Source organism: Corvus brachyrhynchos, unplaced genomic scaffold, assembly GCF_000691975.1.
Source record: "Corvus brachyrhynchos isolate BGI_N302 unplaced genomic scaffold, ASM69197v1 scaffold97, whole genome shotgun sequence".
Lineage (NCBI taxonomy): Eukaryota > Metazoa > Chordata > Aves > Passeriformes > Corvidae > Corvus > Corvus brachyrhynchos.
In genome coordinates this window covers 2,198,853-2,216,857 of record NW_008239758.1, presented here as the reverse complement: position 1 = coordinate 2,216,857, position 18,005 = coordinate 2,198,853, and the positions used below count along the sequence as shown (strand labels likewise).

The 18,005-nt window shown below is 39.4% G+C and overlaps 1 long non-coding RNA gene across 1 annotated transcript in view; it reads right to left on the bottom strand.

Annotated features, from left to right (window-relative positions):
• LOC108448714 overlaps positions 1–16,292 on the bottom strand; it is a 19,835-nt gene extending 3,543 nt beyond the window's left edge. The window contains exons 1-3 of the long non-coding RNA XR_001864695.1: positions 16,157–16,292; positions 8,734–8,837; positions 7,565–7,644 (exon numbers count right to left, since the gene is read on the bottom strand). This is a non-coding gene — a long non-coding RNA (uncharacterized LOC108448714). The remainder of the gene's footprint in view (positions 1–7,564; positions 7,645–8,733; positions 8,838–16,156) is intronic.
• Between the last annotated feature and the right edge of the window lie 1,713 nt (positions 16,293–18,005).

The following is an 18,005-nucleotide window of genomic DNA, read 5'->3' as shown; positions in this document are numbered from 1 at the left end:
GAAAGAGTGAAGAGTTCCTTATTTCTGTAGCTGTTTTTCTCTGATCCCAATTGAGTTGCATTTTTTTTTGCCTCTTTCTAACTCCTTTTATTTTGTAAAATATTGACACAGAAATTGCTATTGAAATTTTGTAATAGAATTTCATAACAAGCAGCTTAGTTACAGAATCTGTCTTCTGTTCAGGTCTGCTTTCATCCCATTTTATGGTTCAGCTGAGTTAAAGATAAGACTCAGATGATTTCCCCTCGGGACCTATTAGATCCAGCAGGAGATTTCTTGGTATCACTTCCCTGCCTTTTACCCGAGGGCAGATTAGGGGCTGGCTTACCCCATTTTACTGCCATGAAGTGAATAATAGTTCCACTTGCACCACTGCAGAGGTGCTTTCTCTTGCTGTGATTTCATCTGCTCTGTTAGTTCTGACCACTGAGAAATGTGGCAAAATCAGGTTTTTACTTTGTTCATATTGCTAAATATAAGACAATCTAAGCCTTAAGACATGATCCCAGTATTAAAGCAGTAAGTCTCAGTCTTTTTGCTGCTCCCTCTTCCCCAAGCACTGAATCATTTATCAGCTGAAATGGGCATTATGGACAAATCTATTGAAACTTGGAGTCATGTTGCAAAATGCACGTGCAGAGCAGAGAGATTCTCCATTACAATTGTGGGATAATTCAGATAAGTCATCTTTGATCCCATTATACAGTGGGGAGGGATGAGCAGAAATGTGTTGCATGTGAGTGACAAGGAATTCTCAAATTTAGTAGCTGATAGTATGGTATGGAGAAAAAGAATGTAGGAGTACTTCACCCACCCCCAGCTTCATCCAGAGCTTACAATCCTCCGTTTTCAGTTTCTGGCTGTTTATCTATGAGACTTATAAGGCCAATCAGTACTGATCATTCCTGCCTTTGCTTTCTAGTTACTCAAGACCTGACTCTTCAGCAGCAGTAGCAGATCCATTGGCATCTGTGTGAACTGTCCAAAGAAAGCAGCAGTGGCTCTAAGCTGCTGTTGTTTAGCTTGGGTACAGCCTCTCTGAATGCATCCTGATAAATGTCAGAGATGAGCTAACTCCTGCTTGTCCAGTTTGGCACGTGAGCACCTGGGCAGCCCCCCACAGATGAGAGGTTAGTGCTGTGCATTGGTTTGTGTTCTGGGCTCTTGCAGTGCTTGTGAAGTCCAGGGCTGTCTCTTTGTGTAGATCTTCCCCAATTTGAGAGGCCTCTTATGCCATAAAATTTAGTGTCAGATGGGTTCTGCTTCTCAAAATGATTTCGTTATGTGCTGAGACTTCTAACTGCCAAAACTTGGATGGATGGAGGTGTTCTGATGTTATACTTCAGAAGATGCCAATCTGTAAGGAAGAGACTGAATCTCGGATCAAAGACCCTGTTTGCTGCTTAGTTGGGGATGAGTGGAAAGCTTAGAGTGATGGGACATGATGGGTCATGCTGATGCCATCTTTTAGTACAATAACAGCACTTGGATGGTCTCATGCTATTAAATGGTAATAAGTGATAGAATAAAGAAGTTTTTGATAGTTTAGTGTCTCAGTGATCAAACAAAGAAGGAATGGCTAAGCTTTTGTGAGGTTTAGATCACACACACTGAGTGGCTACTGGATCAAGAGGAATTGATCCCTGCCTACAGTAGGTGCCATAAGAAGCAAAGAAAGATATTTTCTTTCTACAATTAGTCATAAAGGATGAAAGCACTCAGCGATGTACAGCAATTAATTAGGACAGTGATGAACTTCTCTCTGAATATGTGGTGTGTGTTGAAATGAGAGCAAAAGAAAATGTCTTTCTTTTCACTCCCCATTCCCCTTCTTTGAGGGAATGGGGAGGGACTGTGCGTTTTTGTGGAGGGGGTTGTTTAGTTCTGCTGCAGATCTAAACCTAGGTGAATTTACAGGGATGTCTTTTGAGATGGACTTGTCCCAGGCATCCCAGCTCAGACTAAGTCAAAGCTGGTTTTATTCTTTTTGTCAGACTTTTTGACTGTGATTTTTGGCAGGAGACTCATGCAGACACAGCGGTCTGTCTGCATAGAGCTGCAAACAGTATCGGGACCTGTATTTTTTTCATTTTGTCTTCCAATAATTGGAAATAAATCCTTCAGATTGAAAATACAATGTATTGCTTGTTGCATATGAGGGAAAGTCTGACCAATGTAACAGCATTGTATTTTTATATTTGCTGCAATGAATTGATTCATGTTCTTGCATTTCATTTGCAGAGCCACTTTCCCGCTCTGCTCAGCTGGACAAGATCAAGAGAATGGCATCCAAGTAGGAATTTTCTTCCCCAGATCTGTAAGTTGTTTTCAGTATTCCTGTTATGCAGGCCGCTGTTTTGCTCCAATACAGTATAGGTGAGTTTAAATTAAGAAAGCTATCACTAAATTTTTAAAGGCAGAATTTTTTATCCTAAATTTTAGTGTGCTGCATTTCTATGCATCAAGGCTGATTCTTCTTTGACTTCATGCCAATATAACTGCTGGCTTCACTCAATCCAGGGTTTACCCACCAGTAATTAGTTTGGTGAGAATCAGCAAAGTGTCTGTTTTTCCCCTACTGCAGTGCATATATTCACCTTTCTAATGTACTAAAAGCACTGATGCATTTGTCCAAATCTGGATATATGCAGAGAGATAAAGATGTTGTTTATGAGTATAAAACACCCAGAACTGTTCTAGGCTTAATCTCTTTGCCCAGCAAAGTGTAATTTGCATATGTAGCCCACTGGCATGAGTATGTTTTGGGTAGACTTCTGTGTCTGATACAGGAGGTGTGAATTATTATAGCCACTAGCAACAAGCATTAGTGCATTATTCAAGTTGGTGCATGACATACTTTTAGCTATGGAGATCCCTAGTGTGCTGCATGTGGGCGGCAGTTGTCTATTAGTGTCAGATATTTTCATAAGCAGAGTACAAAAAATGTATTTTATTGAATGTTACTTCAGCTTTTGCAGTTGTGAACTGAAACCTGTGAACACAAAGGGAGCATGTTGCAATCTGATACACAGCTGATGTCCTGGCATTTGTGCAGACTGTCTGGGGAATGCATCTGAAGGATGCTGGAAGAGTCTGCAGGATCTGAGGCAGAGTTGGCTGCTGCTTGCCCAGCTCAGCATGCAGGCAAACAAGCTGCTCCACATGTCCATCTCTCTGCAGGAGTGCGTTAACGCTGTTAGTTTCTGGAGTGCTTGCAAAGTTCAGGGTGCCTTTGCAGGTAGGTCTCATTCAACTTTAGGAGTCTCTATGTCTCTAAAATTTAGGACTAGGGCTAAGTTTGTTGCCTTCTTAAAATGAAGACTTGGATCACCAGATTTGGCTGTTGAAGCAGACTGGGTTCCAGTGGCTGTCCTAGCTGCATTGCTATTTACACAGAATGGAATAATCTGCTGTGTGTTAGTTTGCAACAGGCAATGTGGGAAGGTGCCTGCTGCATTTGTAGATTACTTGTTTTATTTTTTTTTTGCTGTGGTGATGGTTGCTAGTGTTATGTAAAATATCAGTTAATCAGACACAACCCACAGGAGCCAGGGCAGTTCAAAGCACAGCTACTTTCAAGAGACTCCCTAATGCCTTAAGGGAGTAAATTTTGGCAGACATTGTAGGTTTACTGTGTCCCTAGTCAAAAAAGTTGTGCTGTTTGGCATGCTGATGGGAGTATTATTGAATAAACATAATACAATATTTACACTCTGATTAAAAAAAAAAAGTAAAATACACTGTTCAGAGAAAAAGGCTCTGATAAAAGGAACTGGTTTTGTTTTTTTTCCTAAGACTTCTTGTTGTTTGTTTTTTTAGATGTTTTTATTTATTTTTTTTTTAACTATTAATATTTGCATGGTAATAGGACTATAAACTTGTAAACTATCTGGACTCAAAAGGTGAGACTTTCCATATTTCACTGAGAGCATGGAGTCCTTCCAAGTATGTTCCTGAATATGGAAGTTATATGCCAAACCCCTAATTTGGAGTGAACCATAGTTACAGACTTTCTTCCTCTATAGTGCCAATTTCTTTGTATTGTTTTAAGCCTCTTCTTAAATAATTTCTCAGTTTACTCTTTCTTGAGCTCTTGTTATAAAGAACTATGCTTTGAAACCCACCTTAGAACTAAGAATAAGCATCATAAAGCTAAAAACGCAAATTTACATAACTTGCAAGCTACAAGTACAGCCATGAGAGGTATTTGGGCCTCTATGGATGTTGATACGATCTTAGATGAGGATTCATGGACTTATTTACAAGAATAACTTGCTTTAATCTTTGCATCATGGGGGTGGAAGTGTCATGTGGTGAGGATTTGAAGAGGTCTTGTATTTCCTGCAGTGGATCTTTGCACTCTAAAGACTACAAAGCAAAAGCATCTATTTTGTGCAGAAGATGCTGATTTATGTGCCTGTCTTGCTCTCTGAACACTAGACTAAGAAACAGGATGCAGCATCTCTCTGGCAGATAGCGCGGGGTTCGTGCCCGTGGTGTGGGGACCCAGGGCTGTGATTTGGGGCCTTCCTGGCACTCCCACCTGCAGGTGGCAGCATCTTCCTGTTTTATGGGATGTGGTGCCAGTGCCCGGCATCCCAGTGTCTTTGGGAAACTGAAAATTAAAACCAAGAGCTTCCCACCCCTGTTTTAAGGTCAACGTTCTGCCTTTCTACGAGTAAATGTGAGGCAGCACTTGTTTGACATCTCTGTCAGACTCGCTTGTTCTTTGTCCATTCGCTTTAAACATGGCTTTTTCCTTTGGTTTTGGGTCAGTTTTTCTCCATGTGTTTTAATCCACTCTTTTGTCAGACTTCCAAAGTCTAAGGTCTGAAGGTAGAAGCAGGGCGTTGGAGAAGGGCTCACTGAAATGTCGTACTGGCAACTTGGCAAGAAACAGCAATTAGTGGGTATTGAGAAAACTGTGCATCATTTCTACTCCTGCTCAAATACATGTAATGTCGTTGGACCCGAAAAAGCTCCAGTATAGCTGGAAACAAAACAAGTAATGTTTTGACTTTTAACAATGTCATTCTGATTTCCTTAGGATCTTCATTCTCTGAATTAAGGCTGTTAGAAGACAGACACTGTTATCAACTTGAATAATAAATGTGTTGCATTAATATATGAATATTAATAAGAGCAATTAAATAAAAAGAGTCTTAAATTTGTTCCAGAAAGATAAAAAAGCCAGCAGAGCAATAGTAAAACAGTTGGATAAATCAGGATAGTGAGAGAATTAGTTCTAGAAAATACTGAGAGAGGACTGAGGTTTTTTTTTTTAATCTAACTACATTAACTACTATTAAAATTAGTTTTTCACTAAATTATTAAACATGTAGCTTGTCTCGAGGGAGAGTATCTAACACTTGTGCCATTGGGACACACTCTCATACGGATCATCCTCTAGTAAAGACATAGGGCAACGGCTGCTGCACCCGATTGCTTGGTGTTTAAATCGAAGTCTGGAAGAGGACGGAGTGTAGGCAGTGGCCAGACACAGAGGGGGTGGAAAGATGCTCACATGACTACTCACAATAAGCTAAATCAACCAAGACAGAGATGGAAGCAGGTGTCCAATGTCTCTTGTATTGGCTTTCTGTGCCCAGGGTTTCCCTTTCATGGAGGATTTACAGCTACACAATTAGAGCAGCCTTGCAGTGCATGAAGCAGCTAGAGAGGTATTCAATCTACTGTGTTTCTCTACTGGTGGTAGGTAAAGTTACTGTTCCAGAATGACACTGGCAATATTGCCTTGGATAATACTGTGGCTTTATCTGCCTGGCTGCTGCCCAGTAACTGCTGCTTATCTCGGCAGCAATATCAGACTGCTTCTTTAGGTTTGTCCATTGCATTGGAAAATGAGGCCCATGTGTGTTCTCTGTACCTGTATCAGGGATTGTATCCTACACACTAAATCTTTTCTCTAAAGGAATGTGAATAAGGATCCATAATACTCTACAGTTTTTCTTCTGTTAGGTGAAACTAAGAAATGCCACAGTTTTGAATGCTGATTCATCTTCCTTCATAGTAACATGGGAGATCTAAATACATTATTCATGCTATGAGGAAGCAGCAGTACATTTGTGACAATGACAGGTTCAACCAGCAAAATTCAAGTGCCATGCCTTCTAGGAAGCTGAGTGGTGTGCGACAAAATACTGGTTGTGCATAGAAGGTTTTTTTGTCTAATGCGACTCAGTCTAGGCTGCAACAGATTTGGAATTTGGCTTCAGACATGGACTGTAGAATCCTTGGGAGGGTGATTAAAATAGGAGCTCACTCATCATCCATTTTTAAAGACTCTTATTTTAATGTCTTCAAACACACTACAAAATTGTTTTGCTGTAGTCTTCATGTTCAATTACCATCATCTGCCCTGATCCACACCTCTTGTGCCTGTAACTTTGATGTGAATTACTGGAATTATCCTGCATGTGCATGCATCCTTGTTAAAATATGTGGGTCAGTGCTGCTGTCTCCTCTGCTAAACAGCACCGATTCTCATCTATATCAACTGCCCTTTCTAGAAATTGGAATAATACCCCTGGCCAGTTTCAGTGTTATGCCTAGAAAGTACATTACTCATGAGGATGTGTCCTGCCACAAAGAATTGTCATGGAAGTTAACACAATACCATATGCAGTTTTTGAGGGTTTACTTAACTCTGTGTTTGCAAGGAGTTTTTCTACATTTAGGTATCTAACATGACACTGATTTCTCTATCCGGCTACAGAACTGGAATAATGAAAGTCCCTTTTGGTTGCTCTCCAGTTTGCTGCAGAGGGCAGAATTTGGATGTGGTGACCCATTTCTTGTGAATTGTTTTCTTCCAGAAGGTCACATCTCAAAATGGTCTGGACTGAAGGGCCTTTCACCAGAAAATTCCAACTCAACAATGATAGCCGTGGACCCATGATGGTTCCATCAGTGTTTGACAGGAAGCCATGTGTTGTTAATATGGAAAGATTTATGTCTTGTGCAATTTGGAGTATAGTCACCATGAAACCCATATTGCAGTATTTTGGGATAACTCCCAGGTTGTGACCCCTGGGAGTCAGCAGTGGAATTGTGTTGGATTTTTTTGTCAATGATTTTTTCTTAGACGACTCTGCTTAATGTGAAGCAGAGTCAAGCTGGTACTTAATTAATTCTGCAGAGCCTATTTTATGGTAGAGGTTTTCCCAGGTTGTGTACTGTTAGGTTTATATGCCACATAAATGTTCATTTGGAAGTGAGTCCAGAATGATGCTGAACTTTTTGTTTGTTTGTTGTGGCTTCTGTGATTAGTGAAGTTGGCACAGCATCTTTTGGACTTAGGTCCTTCAGATTTCTGATAGAGATACAAAAATGTTTTTCAAGGTTCTCTAGTACATGTGATGTTAGTCGTGAAGGCTGAGGTTTTTCAAAGAACACAAAACTCCCCAAAACAACGGACCAAAATAAAAACAACTTCCAGATTTTTCAATCCCACTGGCCTTTCATGGAAAGCAGGAACTAGGAGGTGTTTCAATAGATAATGGACTATATTGCAGCCTGTGATATGTACACAGTGAATACATACCTTGTTATTTTCCTATGGAGAGCTGTTGTGATTTCAAGAAGTTGATGCTTTATCTAAATGATAGGATCGCACATTCAAGGCTGCATGAGAAAATAGTGAGCAGTGACAGGTGTCTTTATTTTTTCATTCAGCTGACTTTTCTACCATGATCAAAACTGCAATAAATTGAAATATTGCTGTTAAGTCAGAGCAGAGTCAAAAGAGAGTGTCACTTTGATTATTCAGAGGCCTGCTTTTTTAACTACATTCTATTATGGTACAAGAATTTGCAGGATCTAAATATTTGAACAGCATTTCACCAAACAAGAGCTGGGGAAGTTAGAGTAGTAGTTTCTGCATCTTTCATTGCTGTTTTTTTAGATTGAAAGAGCAGGTCATTTTATGGTATAATGTAAAAGCAGACACTCTCTTTCCTCAATAATAAAATGGGGATAATACTGCAAAGGACTGTTGTGGTGATTCATCTTTATAAAGTCCTACAGAAATGCTAGATGTTATTAGTACCCCATGTGATTACAGTGACAGGATATGGTAGTTTGTCTGAATTGGTATTAAGTGGTACTGAAAGTCTCTCAAAAAACCCCTTCCTTCTGGTTTTCCAGACATTAGAGATTTAGAACAGTTTTGATAAACATCTGGACTGAACTGAGCTCCGTCTTTTTTAAAGGTTAGCTTAAATGACAGATGAAGAAACCTTATATTGTGATAACCTTCTGCCTGAAGGGTCTCAAAGTACTACAGAAATCAATATGCAAACCGAATATAAATTACAGCAGCTCTGTCAAGGTAGAGCACTGTTTGGCAAAACACAGGGAAACAAAACAAAACGTTATAGAAATCTAAATGGGAAAGCACAATGTTAAACTCAAAATACTGGAAGAATGTAGTCAGAGAGAAAGTCATCGTCAGCTGGGACCTGGCAGGAAATTGGGAGGTGTACCTTCTTTTCCCACACAATGTACCGTGAGAATTGGGGTCTGAACTCAAAGGCTCAGAAATGCCTTTATGGCTCATGTGAAAAATTGCAGCTCCAGGGACAGGCAATTTGCTGGCATGCAGGTTAAATAATGTTTCATATAGAAGAATTGCAACTGCCTGTTTGTCAGCATAACATCACAAAACCCATGCATTTTAAGCTTTCACATTGTTGACAAAAAAGTGCTGCTTACCAGACTGTGTGGAGCTCTTAGAGCAGCAATGTCTTTGGAAGAGGCTCCCTTCTTTAACCTTACTCAGCTTGGCTGGCTGAGATTGCAGTACCTGCCTGGTATCACTTAGATGTAAAGAAACAAAAATAGATGTTTTACAAATACACTTCATTAAAAAAAAAAAAAACAAAACCAAAAAAACCACAAAACAACCAAAAACAACTAAAAAAAAAAAAAAAAACAAAAAAAACCACAAAACAACCAAAAACAATGAAACAAAACCAACCCAAAAAACCCAAACGAAACCAAAACCCAAACAAAACCAAAAACCACAAGCATAGAGAAATGTTGACTAGCTTTTACGAACCTGCTTTTATTACTTTTGACCTTGTGCATTTGCCTGCTTTTGGCTCTTTATGCTCTATGCATCAGGGAATTGGTGCAGCTCATCTGAACCAGCAAAAACGACTTCTCATCCTGCCTTCCTGCTCTGATAAAGACACTGGTAGGAGCAGTCTTAACTAGACTATTTTCTCATCTTGTAGCAAGCAATGAAGCTTGAGAAATTATGCTTTCTCCTTTTCAACCATAGAAACCTGTAAGTGCTCAACAATATGGCAGATGACTTACTGTAAATCCTAACTAAAATAAATGTCCAGGGTTTAGTATTTTATAAACAGGGGAGCTGCTCAGAGAGATGGACATGGTAGAAGTTCTGTGTCTGTTTGTGTGATTTCTATCGAGTTGTCGTAGCCAGGCTGTCACCAGGCTGTTTGTATCTTAGTTCTGTCTGTGCACAGGGCACGTGGCTGACTAGTGAGTTACACTGTGCTGTGCTGAAATTCCTGCAAATGGCAATTTAGCAATAGCAATTTGGAAGTAGCGAAAGCTGATTGTGCTGAGTCAGTCAAAATGTTACACTGTTTAGCATTTAATGTATTTGCTGAAATTAATTATTTAAATGTTCAATGATTCTCTTTCCATCTTCAGAATAATCTGTTTTCAAGTGGTCCTAAATGAGCGTAACACGTGTTTTCCTCCCTCCACCTTTTAAATATTTCACCAAGTTTTCTTGCCACTGTGATAATTAAAGAAATTGATAATATGTCTTTAGAAGAAGGCCAAAAGGCCCTAAAGGGTAGTTTCTTTTCTTTTAAATCATTGCTTAACGTTTGCCAATAAATAAAGAACTGCTTCTTAGAGTGAGGAAAAGGTTTAATCTAAATATGCCAGTCATTGTGTAAGTGCCTATCATCTGGCACAGGATCCTGTGCTTAGCCCTTCTGAAGGCCACAGCCCACTCCCAAAAGTTTGAAGTTGTTAGTGGTTCCTAAAACCTTTATGAATCTAAGATGTTGTTAGTGAGTAGAAAGGCGTAATCAGAGAAGTGGTTAATGAAATTAGGTGGTGAAAGAATGCTCAATAGTCCAAGTAAGTAGATGAATGAATTCAAATACAGTAGCTCTAGAACTCCAAAGGCAATTCTTAAACCTGCAGTTCTCAGTGGAGTAAACCTGGGATGATATTCCTCTAGGCAGTAACCTGAATCTGCATGCCTGACCCACATTTCTATGTGTGCTTCCTCCAGAGCAGAGATCAGGGGTGTTGTGTACGACTTGTCTGAGAGTTTGAGAAGAGACTTCCGGTGTAACGGAACCATTCTTGTTTCACTGGTGTCAGGGTCAAGCATGAGCCTCAAAGGAGACTGAACAGTGCTTTTTCAGGAGATAACAAATAGAGACAGGTTGATTTCATACAACTTAAAAAGAACAACTCTAAGCATGCCTGATGGTGATGGCTCTGGATCTGATGGTTTGAAGACAACTGGGAGCCTTTGACATGAGAACCGTAATTGATTATGAATCATCTTACATTAGATGAACAAAAACCAAATTGCAGGCTCACAAGTTAGTGTGCTCTAACATAACCTCAAAACAATATTCTGTACGTTAGTTTTCTCTAGGGGTATTACAAAAAGGATAAGCTTCACAGAGCTCGGTGCTCTGATCTAAAGAAGTATTTGTATTCAGCCAATCCAAAAAGAAGGTAAGCATAGCCTCCTAATCCTGTTTGCATAAAGGTAGTGCAAACAAATACATTGCTAAAAATACCCAATAGTGTATTTTTTTGGCAAAAATTCCTTTACAGTAATATTTCTTACTGTAGGCTGTAGTCATTGTGTCCCCTTCTTTCACTCCCATATATTGCTTTAACCCAAAGCATGCAGTACTATGTCTTCTTCCAAAGAATCAGGGTTGTGGGGTGTTTTTTTCCCCTTCCACACTTGTAGGAAACAAAACTTGAAGAGGCAGAGACTACTTGACTAATTTGTTATGCCTTTTTGTAAAGGTTTGAAACTCAGATAAATGTTTGCTGCACCACTGTGTTACATCCCTGTTCATTGCGTTCAGGTGCATCATCCCCATGTGCCCAGTCTAATTTCATATACATGTGGACAGGACTCTCCCAATTATCTGTTTGCATCTGCATGTCTTGAAATTTGGGTAAATAAACTTAAAGTCAGCTGAGGCGAGGTGTAAATCTGAATTTATGTGGAACTCTGCACATATGAAAAATTCCACTTGAAAAATTCCTCACAACAACTAAAACTGTTGGTATATTTAGTAAATATTAAGAATTACATACTAAACAGAATTTTGAAGGAATACGGGTAAAATTGGTTTTTTGTGTATTCAAGTATTTGTCTCAATCAAGTAAGCCTGACTTCCTTTCAGCAACACCATTCTTAGCTTTAAAGACTTTCCTAAGAACTGGAGGGCCACTCCTGAGCTGGATCATGCCAGGTTGTCACTTGAGTGCTCAATTTCCAGGATTCAGATGATGGCAAGCTGCAAATGGATATTCTGCAGCTGAAACATCTCTCCCCTTGGCAGACTCGAGAGACACTGGTTCTGGCAGATTTAGACTTGTCTCTGGCTATTTAGCACAGTTGTACAGTTAATGGGCTGTTGGACAATTTTGTCAAACTTGCTATTTTCTGGTGACTTGTTTATAATTCTGGGAAAGGAGTGCACGGTTAGTCATTTGTGAATAATTGGAAATCCTCTTGAGATCTCAAGAAAAACACTTTCATTGTTAAATAGGGTTGATTCGCCTGTTTATTTAGGTAGCCGAGACAGAATCTCCATATCGACCCTTGAATGCTCCATATATTTCTCCAAATTGGATTTTGCCCTTGTGTGTGTGTCTGATGTGTTTTAAGAAGCCAAGGTCTTAATTACTGTTATTATGCCTAGTTTCCCATATGATTACAGTTGATATTAATTAAAATGGAGACTTTGCAAAAGCAAGAGGCAGATCTGTAGGTTCTAGGGCTTGAAGGTACATTTTTGTGTGCATCTACAGGTATAAAGATATGAAATCTTTGTCGTTAGCTGCTTTTACGTTTTACTTCTTACCAGCTTACTGATCTGCTAATGGATTTCCTGGACATCAAAGTTCTTGACCGGCCTCAAACCAAAGTCAAACCTAACTTATCCTCCAATTACTACCCTAACTAAAAATCCTTCATGAGAAAATTATTTCCCGTAACTATCAGGCTTCTAGATGGGAGTAGTGTCAATGTAAAAAGATCTGCTCTATCTTTTCAGTGAGACAGACCTCACATTTTTTTTCACACTGCAATACCCTGATACAGTCAGAGTAATTTCGTATGGACTCTTTGAAGTTGTTTTGGACAGTTCTGCCATGAATCATAAAGTCAAAACCTTCAACTTCCTCCAATACTTGCATTATGAATGCCCAGCTTAACAAAGAGAAATGTGTACAAATAGCATTGATAACATTTTCAAGGCACATGGCCAATGCTCAATGCACCAGGATATAACATTAAGGATATGTGCCGTCTCTGGATGAAGATGATATGAATGACTTGCTTCTTTTCCTAAGCCTGTATCACGGGGGTCTGACACAGAGATAACCTCATGCAAAGAGATACATGTAATGCATCCACATAGAAAAACATGTGCTTGAGAGACATTGTTCAATGGTTGGGAAAAGGCAATTTGTATTTTCCAACTGAATTGTTTTAAAGTTCTAGATGAACCTGGGATTGGTATTCTGTGCAGCATGCTGGCATTTTGCTGTATTTTTCTCTCTCAGTATAGTTTAATCTGTATTAAAGCACTGTTCTATCACAACTTTCATAAATTATTACATAGCAAGCCAATAGAAATTACATAAATACTGCAAATGTAATCGTCTGTTCTTAGCACAGAGTCTTAAAGGACTTTTAAACTAGTTACAACAGCAAGTGGTAATCCTTCTATTAAAACTTTCTTACTATGTTATAAGTTTGCTGTTATGCAACATTTTTCACTTTGTCAGCTGAAAACTCTTTTTCTGAAAGTAATCTAGACCTTGCTTTGCTGAGATGGAAATAAAGGGAAGTTTGTCTTGACTAAGTGCTCTGTTTTCCTATGACTCTGAGCAAGTAGCAGTTAGAATGAAACATTGGAAACAACAGTAATTTACTAATCAGGAGAAAAATGGCTGTTATTGAAACAAACCCCATGTTTACTGCAAAATTGATTTAAAGCACATTTTAAAATAACAGCTCAAGAAAAACAGGCTCACAGTGGGCTCCAAATTCTAAATGCAACATTTGCATGTATATGATTAAGTGCTGCAGAATGGACTTTGCTCATTGAGGTCTCTTAAGGGCAGAGAAGATAGGAAGGAATGTGTTGCTGAATTAAACTGCTTTTGGAAGTCTGAGGAGCACTGAGCTTCTGATCAGGCTTTTCATTGCCCTTGTGGAAAGCACTGAAGCAAAGAAGCAGGGAATAAACCTAAATTCTATGATACCTTCACCCAAGCCCTAGACTGCTTTTATTGGAGTTTTAATGACCACAGTGCTAAAATGTAATTAGCTTAAATTACCCCTGTACCCCGCAAAATAAAGATGACAAGGGGAGAATTATCCAGTGCTAGTGCTTTCCTTGCATCAGAATGGATTAAACTTGGCTGTTAATCAGAAGTAAACTGGGGAACACAGTCCACTATCGAGGAGGATGAATACCTGAAGAAATGAGATCAAACTAAAAACTAAGAAAAGAGGAATAGTTCAGTATACACTCCTCTGCAAAGCTGGTGAGGAAGGGAGCCAGGGCCAGCTTTAAACAATGTTGGTGGAGTGGAGCCTAAAGCAGTGTGCCATGCTGGGGCCTTGGGGGGAGACAAGGACAGAGCCTGATGAATTCTTAACGTGCATTATCCACCCCGAGATGAGCAATTGTTGGCAAAAATTGAGCATGAGAGTAACAGAAAGAGGAGACAAGATTGAGTTAAATGTGTCAGCTGGGAAATAAGTTATTTAGACAGGGGTGAGCTTCACCTTGGTAGACCTGGTGGTAGAGAAAAAAGAACTGAAAGTTGTTACCAGCAGCCAGTTTTCAAAGAAAATTAATTTCAAACACTTGTGTGGCAAACAGCAAAATTTATCATGAGTAGTCTTCTCCCTTTTGCATTTGTGTACACACAGCTTTTATATCTCTATGTACTTCATGTGGTAATAAATATTCAAAGATTGCGTTACAGTGGTTGCAGCCAAGTTGATGCTGGTTATTCCAGATGGAAAGATCATTGCTTCTCAAGGTACTGTAACAAAAGACTTGGCAGTTCATAAGTAGTGTTCCTGCTGGGAGCAGGTGTCTTCAGTTTGACAAGATTGCACTTATTCCATGAGTACTTGAAATGTACTATAGCTGGTAGCAGGTCAAACAGGTCTGAATTTTTAAAGAGAGTGTTGTAAGACTTCAGTAATGAGCTTGAGGTGGTGAACAATGACATCCAAAGCTAATTACCTGTTTACTAACGTCACAATAATTCAGCCATTTGTCTTGACTGGAGCCATGCTGAGCCTCAGCTCGTCCTGCCAAGCCCACTTTCCAGCCATTGAGTGATTGTATGTGAACTGTTTTGCTAGAAAGTGCCAAAAAAGAAGAAGAAAAAGAAAAAGAGAGGAAAAAGGAATTCATTTAACTGCTACAAACCTAGATTTTAATTTACTGACCACATAAGAGATTTAGGGATTAGATTTGCTTGTATGCAAGGGATATCTCTGTGGGAGCAGTGTTTTCAGTGAAGAGCATAAACCGGACACCCGGCAGAAGAGTTAATTATCTGAGTGCTAATGTTCTCAGACAAATACGTAATGCATCATAAGTACTAGCAATGAAGTGCTGGCTGGCAGCGTAAAATCAAATTACCCCTACAAGTTTTATTGTGGAAATATGGTTGCTACACTGCAAGGATGCAAGTTACAGACACCCAAGAGCAGGGGTCCTCTGAAGCTGTGCTGAATTGCACACAAACAGCTTTCAGTTGCAGAAATGCTCTTTGTGGCTGGGGGCTGCAGTACTTGGGGTTAAATCGGCGACTTCGTTTGGTTCTCTGATCTGCTGAACTCAATAGTTACCTCACTATAAATGAACAAAAAGTCATTTTGAAAAAGTTAAAAGAGAATGTAAAAAGGTGGCGCTTTTGTCTTCAATCAGGAAACTCTTTGTCCACATTAGTTTATAGCTCATAAATCAGAACGTGGGATTTTGTTGATCTGGATATGCTGCCTTTCTTTGGTTGTGTCAACGATTTAACCTTCTATAATTCAGTATAAATTAACCCCTGAAGTAAACTATATGCATTTCAAGCTGCTAGGATTTAGTCAACAAATAGCTGCACACCCCTTTGCTCTCTGCTCGTTTCCCCACCCACTGAAATGGGAGGATCTCTTTCTTGTGTGTTCAGTGGACATTAGGTCAGATGTTAATTTTACTGTGAGTGGGAATGCTCTGTTACAACTGCTGAAAGTAAAACTATGGATTATACTTATGGCTAGCAACTGGGCAAAAATTTCCAACTAAAGGCAAGGAAAATGGTTCATAGATGGGAAAATGTGCATTTGTTTGCCTAATGGTGTATTATGTGTGTGTGTGTGTGTGTCCGAGGGATGTATTCTGAAAGATTAGCACCTGTCTCAGCAATGAAAATCCTTGAATAGTAATAAGTAAAAGCAGTTGAGGCTCAACAGCAGAACTAAGGGACTCTGAAGTGTTTTCCAAGAATTCTATTTCCAGCCTTTTGTAAAGCCTTCATCTTCTACAAATCAATCCCTGAATTATTTAGTATCTATTGTATGCAAATAGCTTAAGAATACTGAACAAGGAAGCATTTCTCATAACTTACCCAAATGAGGCAGATAAGGGATGCAATTTGGAACTAGACTTCATAACACATGACAGTGCCTAAAATTGGATTTAAATTTAAAAAAAAAAAAAATCTGATCTAGCTAGTTACTACCTGGCCCTAGAGTTGCTTCAGTTTCATGAATATTTTTTTAGTAATGACATTCCTGAGCTGCTTAAAATGCACTGTAAACACCTAGAAAGCTCCAAATCAGAGCAGTCAGTTGCCCAGGACTTACCCAAACATGATCAGAAGCAGACGGTGGAATTCCTTCATCTGTCTCCCCTGAGAAGCCTACTTTGGCTGGTGTTTGTAGCCTGTGCAGTGGGAATGTTGGGCTCTCTGCTGTCTGTGCACTAGGGAAGACAACAGAGTTCCTCATCAGGGTAGGAGAGCTGGCTGTGTGAATATTTTCTAATTAGTCTCAAGCATCACCTGCACAGTAAGCTGCACCAAAGTGGTGATAGTGAGGAGGGAAGTAACCTCTCCTAGGAGGCAGCTAGATCCAGAAAAAAAATGTCTGTGTGTGGTCTAATTGGTTAGGCAAAATAAGAGTATGAGGGGATGGATAGTATGTTGGTATTAGGATTAGGGAAACTTGGGTTGTGGTTACTTCTTGGGGGTTTTATGCACTGGTCCATTTCAATGGTGGTGGTGTTTATTATTTTTTTCCTTTCAGGTAGGTTTTGTTGAGATGGAAGATGACATTCTGATGTTGTAAGAGCATTCTAAGCTGTGGATCATAATCAGAGAGAGATATTTGGTTTCAGTCCTGAGGAAATGTTTCCTGGATTTCAGCTGCCTTCCTGTCATCTTCCTTTCTCTTTTCACTAGTACTGCAGAGTTTCTCAATGAGTATGCTGAAGTGCTCCCTCTTTAGTGTGGTGGTTCTTCTGAGACCCTTGTTTGTCCCCATACACATTGTCAGGAGATTTGCTTTCCTCCTGGAACAGCAGCTAATTAGGTTAATGATGTTGTTAAAGAAATGTTTGTGGAATCACAGACTTGGACCCAAGTAGAACAGCCAGTTTCTGTTATACCCACAAACACCTGGGTTTTGAACCCAAGAAAATAAGAGAAAGAGAAACAGTACAGGTTTTTCATCCTCTAATGTTCTTTAAATTCCAAGCAAGCTATCTGCAGCCCTCTGTAAAACTTAAATTCAATATTTTAGATTAAGTTTTGATTAGGACTGTGCTACTCAGTCTGGAAATGATGTTTCTGCATCCAAGTGGGGTCTGAGAAATGAGACTTTTAAGAGCAGCTTTCAGGAATTGATCACTGTTGCTGTTAGAGATATCACAGGTATTGTGTCCCCAGTTTGGGGAAATTTACTTGTATGTCTTGAGTCTGAAGAATTTTCCTGGAAATGAACCAACAACAGAATTTCTCGTGAGATTTCTCTTCTATCCTGGCAAGCTTCTTTCCTGGAGTGTGTTTACAGGCCCCACAGGAAGAAGCAGCAGGAAAATCTCAGGGAAAATAGACATGTAAACTCTGAGATGAATTCTGGGGAAGACGTGGGTTGAGGGCAGTTTTTTTAACCCAATTCAGTCATTTACAGACTTCTAGCTTTATATAGAAAAGGGCCAAATAGGACTTGGTTATCTGAAGCTGCAGAGGGTATTCTGTGTGGGTTCAATGGACTTTAGATCTGTTTTAGTCTACAGAATCACAGCTTAGCTGATAAGCTTTTTGCAAATTCTAAATGGTTTGCCTGTACCAGCTGTACTCCTCATCTTGGGCTTTGCAAAGACATTTGAAATTTTCCATGTGCTGAAAATCTGGTAAAAAATAGTTTCTAATGTTTCTGATTTGAGTGGGAGACAGGAACTGAATGATACTCTAAAACACAATACATAATTTTCATCAGTGAAAAGTAGTGAGTCGTTCAGTTCTAGTGGATAGTTAATAAGAGACTTAAGGAGGTAAGGTGTATGGATTGCTAGAATGGATGACTAAATAAATATTCCTAGCAGTATAATGTGAAACACATGTGTGATTCTGTGCCTACAGACATGCAAACACAAATTTCCTTTTGTTCTGAATCAAAGTGTTTCAAAGGAAACAAAACTATAGGAAGTGAG